General features: G+C 39.5%; 1 non-coding gene across 1 annotated transcript; it reads right to left on the bottom strand.

Annotated features, from left to right (window-relative positions):
- Positions 1–6541: 6541 nt before the first annotated feature.
- Positions 6542–6648, bottom strand: LOC148553628 (small nucleolar RNA R71). The gene has a single exon (XR_015892687.1). It is a non-coding gene; the product is annotated as a small nucleolar RNA R71 (small nucleolar RNA).
- Positions 6649–7824: the final 1176 nt, after the last annotated feature.

Below are 7824 nucleotides of genomic sequence, written 5' to 3'. Positions count from 1 at the left end.
ATTTATTTATTTTCCTGTTTTTCGATTTTTAAGCTTTATGATTATTTATATTTGTGTCTTTACTATATGATCATTAGTGTCTAAGTGTCTATGCCTTAAAGTAATGAATATAAATCCATCACCTCTCTTGAATGAAAAATATTTTAATTACAAAAGAACAAGAAGTACATGGTTTCGAATTCATCCTTGAAACTAGTTTAATTATTTTGATGTGGTGGTAACACTTTTTGTTTTCTGAATGTATGCTTGAACAGTGCATATGTCTTTTGAATTTGATGTTTATGAATGTTGAATATGTTGGCTCTTGAAAGAATGATGAAAAGGAGAAATGTTATTTGATAATCTGAAAAATCATAAAAATGATTCTTGAAGCAAGAAAAAGCAATGAATACAAAAGCTTGCAGAAAAAAAAAAGAGAAAAAAATAGAGAAAAAAAAGAGAGAAAAAGCAAGCAGAAAAAGCCAATAGCCCTTAAAACAAAAAGGCAAGGGTAATAAAAAGGATCCAAGGCTTTGAGCATCAGTGGATAGGAGGGCCTAAAGGAATAAAATCCTGGCCTAAGCGGCTAAACCAAGCTGTCCCTAACCATGTGCTTGTGGCGTGAAGGTGTCAAGTGAAAACTTGAGACTGAGCGGTTAAAGTCAAGGTCTAAAGCAAAAGAAGAGTGTGCTTAAGAACCCTGGACACCTCTAATTGGGGACTCTAGCAAAGCTGAGTCATAATCTAAAAAGGTTCACCCAGTTATGTGTCTGTGGCATTTATGTATCCGGTGGTAATACTGGAAAACAAAGTGCTTAGGGCCACGGCCAAGACTCATAAAGTAGCTGTGTTCAAGAATCAACATACTGAACTAGGAAAATCAATAACACTATCTGAATTCTAAGTTCCTATAGATGCCAATCATTCTGAACCTCAATGGATAAAGTGAGATGCCAAAACTATTCAAGAGGCAAAAAAGCTACAAGTCCCGCTCATCTGATTGGAGCTAAGTTTCATTGATATTTTGAAATTTATAGTATATTCTCTTCTTTTTATCTTATTTGATTTTCAGTTGCTTGGGGACAAGCAACAATTTAAGTTTGGTTTTGTGATGAGCGGATAATTTATACGCTTTTTGGCATTGTTTTTACATAGTTTTCAGTATGATTTAGTTAGTTTTTAGTATATTTTTATTAGTTTTTAATTAAAATTCACATTTCTGGACTTCACTATGAGTTTGTGTATTTTTCTGTGATTTCAGGTATTTTCTGGCTGAAATTGAGGGACTTGAGCAAAAATCAGATTCAGAGGTTGAAGAAGGACTGCAGATGCTGTTGGATTCTGACCTCCCTATACTCAAAGTGGATTTTCTGGAGCTACAGAACTCCAAATGGCGCACTCTCAATTGCGTTGGAAAGTAGGCATCCAGGGCTTTCCAGAAATATATAATAGTTCATACTTTGATTAAGGATAGATGATGTAAACTAGCGTTGAACGCCAGTTCCATGCTGCATTCTGGAGTCAAACGCGAGAAACAGGTTGCAAAGTAGAGTTAAACGCCAGAAACAGGTTACAAACTGGCGTTCAACTCCAAGAGAAGCCTCTACACGTGTAAAGCTCAATGCTCAGCCCAAGCACACACCAAGTGGGCCCCAGAAGTGGATTTCTGCATCATTTACTCATTTTTGTAAACCCTAGTAACTAGTTTAGCATAAATAGGACTTTTTACTATTGTATTTACATTTTTTTGAACATCTTTAGTTTAATCTTTAGATCACGTTTGGGGGCTGGCCTCTTGGCCATGCCTGGACCTTCATCACTTATGTATTTTCAACGGTAGAGTTTCTACATACCATAGATTAAGGTGTGGAGCTCTGCTGTTTCTCATGAATTAATACAAAGTACTACTATTTTTCTATTCAATTCAAGCTTATTCCTATTCTAAGATATCCATTCGCACCCAAGAACATGATGAATGTGATGATTATGTGATGCTCATCATTATTCTCACTTATGAATGCGTTCCTGATAAACACTTCCGTTCTACATGCAAACAGGCTAGAATGAATATCTCTTAGATATCTAATACAGGGGTCCAAGTCCGAGATATTAGAATCTTCGTGGTATAATTTAGAACCCATGGATGGCCATTCTTGAGATCCAGAAAGTCTAAACCTTGTCTGTGGTATTCCGAGTAGGATCTGGGAAGGGATGGCTGTGACGAGCTTCAAACTCGCGAGTGCTGGGCGTAGTGACAGACGCAAAAGGATAGTAAATCCTATTCCAGCATGATCGAGAACCGACAGATGATTAGCCATGCAGTGACAGCGCATTGGACCATTTTCATAGAGAGGATGGGATGTAGCCATTGACAACGGTGATGCCCTACATAAAGCTTGCCATGGAATGGAGTAGGAATGGTTGGATGAAGACAGCAGGAAAGCAGAGGTTCAGAGGAACGAAAGCATCTCTATACGCTTATCTGAAACTCTCACCAATAAATTACATAAGTATCTCCATCCTATTTTAATTATCTTTTAGTACACTATAATCTCTTAATACATTTGAATCCGCCTGACTGAGATTTACAAGGTGACCATAGCTTTCTTCAAGCCGACATTCTCCGTGGGATCTACCCTTACTCACGTAAGGTTTATTACTTGGACGACCCAGTGCACTTGCTGGTTAGTTGTGCGAAGTTGTGACAAAAAATTAAGATTATGAACGTGCGTATAAAGTTTTCAGCGCCATTACCAAGGAATGGAACCGTCACGATTTCTGCGCACCACTTACTCCCTCAAGTCTCTCTTCCCCATACATGCACACCACATGCACATGGTTTGTTATTTTCTTTCCTTGAGGCCTTGGTGTCCAGCACCTCTTTGGGTTACTAAATGTTCTGTAGCAAGGTTGCTCTTGAGAGTTGATTTTTAGTTGATAATCCCGGGTTAGTTAACCCAAGTTACCAAGTGATGAAGCACTCCTAAGAACTTATTCATCTAAGCAGATCCTTGGTACAGGATCACCACAGACACATCCCTCAAGATTTAAACCCTTGGTGCCTAGCTTTATTTCTTATTATTTCTTTCTTTTTCAAACTCTTATTGTTTTTTTTTTTGTTTTTCTTATTAGGATCTTGTTGTTTGGTTAATCTCATAGAATGTGCTTTAATCATGTTCTTCAGTACACATAAGTGCCCTCATACCTTATAGGTGATCCAACTTAGCTAATCTATTATCCCACCACCAACCTTGAGAACTTACTCCACAATATGAACCCCACTCTGGTTTTTCTTTTCATAACATTCTCTTTCATTAAATTCAAAGGGCAAGCATACAAGTAGGATAAAAATAAAAACAGGTAACTTGGTGATGCCAGGGCATCTTGGCCATTTTCACTGACCTTTTCTTTACTATTTTTAGGTTAGTTTCATGCATTTCTTTAGGAAATAAGCTAGTTTTGGGTAAATATTCACTTATGCCTTGACTCAAGCATACATTGTGCATTTTACATGATTTCATGAGGATTTTGCATAAGTTTAGTGACAAATATTATGTTGCATTACTCAGGACTTGGACTAGAACTTTGATGCACTTTGTTGCTTGATTTCAGGACCAAAAAGAAGCAAGAAAAGGGGAGGTAACTTGCAAAGATTAATGAGAAAAGTGATTGCCAACAACACTCTCAAAAAACCATCAATGCCCACGTTAGAGAGTCACGTTAACCAAGTTAACGTGAACTCTAACGTGGAGAAAAGAAGATTGAGCCAACGGTAGTGACACTCAACATTGTCACTAACGTTGGCAATTACTCATAAGTGGCCACGTTAGAAGCCACGTTAACCTAGTTAACGTGACCTCTAACGTTAAGGGGGAGGGAGAGAAGCCAACGTTAGTGACACTCAACATTGTCACTAACGTTGGCCTATGGTGCTAAGTACCACGTTAACTCCCACGTTAACTTGGTTAACGTGGGAACTAACGAAGAAGATGAAGAGTTGTCGACAACGTTAGTGACACTCAACATTGTCACTAACGTTGAAGCAACCACACAACCCCCAAGAGTCACGTTAACTTCCACGTTAACTTGGTTAACGTGGAAGCTAACGATGATAAATGAAGGATGAGCCAACGTTAGTGACACTCAACATTGTCACTAACGTTGGGATGGCTAAAAGATGGCCACGTTAGAAGCCACATTAACCTAGTTAACGTGGACTCTAACGTGAGACTTAGGGGCACATTGGAACGTTAGTGACAATGTTGAATGTCACTAACGTTCTCGAAGGATGGCAAAGACCACGTTAGAAGCCACGTTAACCTAGTTAACGTGAGCTTTAACGTGAAGCAAGAAGGGGCACACTGGAACGTTAGTGACAATGTTGAGTGTCACTAACGTTCTCGAAGGTTGACAAGGCAACGTTAAAAGCCACGTTAACCTAGTTAACGTGGGTTTTAGCGTGAGACAAAAGGGGTGCATTGGAACGTTAGTGACAATGTTAAGTGTCACTAACGTTCCCGAACTTGGACTTTCACTAAATGATTAACACTCCTTACGCCCTGAGCTTAAGTCTCTGCCCACTCTGCACTTTCTCTCTGCAAGTAAAGCCAAGCCCAAATAAAGAAAGGAACTGCTTCAAACTCAAGATCCAAAGGCCCAAGACTTGAAGAGTGAACTAGAAGCTGAGAAGAGTAGTATATATAGGAGTAGCTTTGAATTGTAAAAGAGTTCTGGAGGCCAAAGAATTACTCTCTGTATTTACTTTCTTGGCAATTTCTAGTTTTATGATGTATTCTCCATCTTTGTTTTCATTTTCAAGAGCTATGAACAACTAAACCCTTTTCATTGGGTTAGGGAGCTCTGTTGTAATTTGATGGATCAATACTAATTTTCATTGTTCTTCTTCTATCTTTCCTCTTGATTTTACTTGAAAGCTTTCGATCTTCATCCAATTGAGTAGTTATCTTGGAAGAGAAGCTATTCAAACTTGGATCTCTTTTGAACTTTGGAAGAGGAATGAAGAGATCAAGCTAGAAATACTTTCTCATGCTGGACCAAATTGGGTTTGGATGGGTATGTGACTGTAACCCTCTCAATACTTGGTTTGGGAAATGCATGTGGTATAATCAGTGACCACACTTCATCTCTTCTCATGAGCAATTGACCAAGGAATTGGCTATTCATCAAGATTTGAGAGATTGAATTGTAAGGAATTGTAATTCAATCACTTAAGATTGCCAAGGAGATCAATGAGTGCATTGATTGAGGAAGAGATGAAAATGAACTTGATCCGGAGAATTGCAATATCTCCTAAGCCCAATGAACTCCCCATTTCTAATCTTACCCATTCTTTTTAATTTCTGCGATTTACTTTTATGAGCAAATCCCCCATTCCCATTTACAATTCTGCAATTTATTTTCAGTCATTTACTTCCAGTCCTTTAATTCTAGCATTTACTTTTCTGTTATTTAAATTCCCGCCATTTTATTTTCTATAACTCTCAACCCAAATTCTGGATTCGCTCAACTAGAACATTCTTCTAATTAAAGTTGCTTGATCAATCAATCCCTGTGGGATTCGACCTCACTCTATTGTGAGTTTTTACTTGACGACAACTTCGGTACACTTGCCGAAGGGAGATTTATTGAGAGACAAGTTTTCCACGCATCAAGTTTATGGCGCCGTTGCCGGGGATTGATTGTGCATCAACAATAATTAGATTGGAAGATCACTAGATTGAGCGTTTTATTTTGTGAATTTCATTTTTCTGTTTGAGTGATTTACTTTATGTTTTAGTTAAACTTCTTCCCTTCTCCCTCTACCCGTTTGTTTTTCCTTGTTATTTTTAATTCTGTTTGCTAACCCACTAACTGTTTGATATATTGCATCACCCACAACTAACAATAACTCTGACACAAATACTGTCTGCACCTATTTTCTCTACTTGTACTTGTTGGTTGTATGACAGGGAGAAGAAGCGGGGCTTCAACTTCCTTTGATTCTGAACCAGAAAGAACCTTCCTTAGACTAAGGAGGGAGGCAAGAGGAAAACGAGTAGTTGGTGCTGAAGAAAAAGAGGAACAGTTTGAGGAATACTTTGAACCAAACATGGAAGAAAACATGGAAAATCATCATGAAGAAGAGACTCACAACCATGGCAGAGGAGGTGGAGCAAATCATGCTGGGGAGGATAGAAGAGTTTTGGGCTCTTACATTAATCCAAACCCAGGCCATTGTGGAAGTAGCATCCAAAAGCCAACAATCCATGCCAACAACTTTGAACTTAAACCACAGCTCATCACCCTTGTTCAGAACAACTGTTCGTTTGGAGGAGGTGTTCAAGAAGATCCCAACCAACATTTGACCACCTTCCTGAGAATATGTGACACAGTGAAATCTAATGGTGTTCATCCTGACGCCTATAGATTGCTCTTATTTCCCTTCTCACTCAGAGACAAGGCAGCCAAGTGGCTGGAATCCTTCCCAAGGGAGAGCTTAACAACTTGGGAGGATGTGTCGAACAAATTCTTAGCAAGATTCTACCCTCCTCAACGAATCAATAGGCTGAGAGCTGAGGTTCAAACCTTCAGGCAACAGGATGGTGAGACTCTGTATGAAGCATGGGAGAGGTTCAAAGACTTAACAAGGAGGTGTCCACCTGATATGTTCAACGAATGGGTCCAGCTACACATTTTCTATGAAGGGCTCTCTTATGAGTCAAAGAAGGCAGTAGACCATTCATCTGGAGGGTCCTTGAACAAGAAGAAGACCATTGAGGAAGCCATAGATGTTATTGAAACAGTAGCAGAAAACGACTACTTCTATGCTTCCGAAAGAGGGAACACAAGAGGAGTGATGGAGCTAAACAATGTAGACGCTCTGTTGGCCCAAAACAAGCTCATTACCCAGCAGCTGGCTGACCTCACCAAGAAGATGGAGATGAACCAAGTAGCAGCAATCTCCACATCATCAACAACACAAGAAGGAGTAAACCAAGAAGCAGAAGGAAGTCAGGAGCAAGCCAACTACATTAGGAATTCACCAAGGAAAAACTATGATCCATACTCCAAGACCTACAACCCTGGATGGAGAAATCACCCGAACTTTGGGTGGGAAAGTGAGCAAGATCAAAACTAAGACCAGAGACGTTACAACTCCAACAACAATGTAGCTCACCAACAATTCACCCAGAGGACATCTCAACACCCCCACAACAACAACTCTCCACATACTTATCAAAACCAAAACAGCACATCTGCTCCGAACCACTCATCAATTGATGACAGGCTCTCTAAGATTGAAGCCTTACTTGAAGGAATAAGCCAAGAGATTCAAGAAAATAAGGTGTTCAAAGAGGAGGTGCGAGCCAATATTAAGAACCAGGGAGAAACCATTAGGAAGATGGAATTCCAGGTGGGATATTTAGCTGAGAAGATTCCCAAACCTACTGATAGCTTCCCAAGTGACACTGAGAAAAATCCCAAGGGAGAAGCAAAGAAAGTAAGATGGGAAGATTGCAAAATGGTCACTACAAGTGATCAAGAGATTGAAGACAAGCAGGGCAAAATATGCAAACAACCTGAAGACAACTCAACAAAGGAGGAGGATAGAGATCACAAAGAACCAGAAATCTCACAACAAGAGCTGCTGAAGCTCTATGCACCATTCCCTCAACTGCTCAATGGTGCTGTGGGAAAAAGAATATACTCAAGGTTCTTAGACTTGTTTGCATCTCTGCATGTGAACATATCATTCATCAAGGCAATTCAACAAATGTCTGTATTCATCAAATATATGAAGGAACTTCTTCCCAGGAAAAGCTCACTCAAGGGAGGGCAGACTAT

This window comes from Arachis ipaensis, chromosome B7, assembly GCF_059453495.1.
Source record: "Arachis ipaensis isolate K30076 ecotype BB chromosome B7, ASM5945349v1, whole genome shotgun sequence".
Taxonomy (NCBI): Eukaryota; Viridiplantae; Streptophyta; class Magnoliopsida; order Fabales; family Fabaceae; genus Arachis; species Arachis ipaensis.
This window is presented reverse-complemented; position numbering and strand designations above follow the sequence as displayed.